Source organism: Merops nubicus, unplaced genomic scaffold, assembly GCF_000691845.1.
Source record: "Merops nubicus isolate BGI_N331 unplaced genomic scaffold, ASM69184v1 scaffold10841, whole genome shotgun sequence".
NCBI classification, from domain to species: domain Eukaryota; kingdom Metazoa; phylum Chordata; class Aves; order Coraciiformes; family Meropidae; genus Merops; species Merops nubicus.
Genome location: NW_008590284.1, coordinates 7,731 through 8,291, shown reverse-complemented (window position 1 = coordinate 8,291; position 561 = coordinate 7,731).

Sequence of the window (561 nt, the reverse complement as noted above, 5' to 3'; positions counted from 1 at the left end):
CCTCAGGAACACCCTGGGCAGCTCCTCGGGTTGGCAGGCAGCTGCAGGCCTCAGGCAAGCGCTGGCCCCTGGGCAAAGCCTCAGGCACATGGTTCCCAGGCACGACAGGGCATGCAATGGGGGCCAGCACTCTGCCGGGACCCCCACACCCTGCCAGGGGCCAGGGAGTGCCTGGGGGCCAGGCACAGTGGCAACAGGAAGCAAGTCTGGCACAGAGCAGGGCTCTGCAGGGATGGTGACGGCAACCGGCAGCTCCCGGCCCTGCTGGCCCCTGGCTCCACTGGGGTGGGAATGGGCAGCAAAGGACAGCGTCCGCTCAGCAGCCCTTGGCTCCAAGCTCCCTGTTTTGCCAATGACCAGGCCCAACAAAAATGATAGCACCAGCAGGGAGATGAACCAATACACAGACTGTATTGAAGACAGAAATGTTACTATAGGAATGACTGCCAGGGGTACAAACAGGTCAACAAGCTCAGACATGATCGACACCACCCCCAACGATCCCACAAACGACATGACCCGGCCCACAACAGGTGGTACAAACAGAGACCCGAGGTTGCC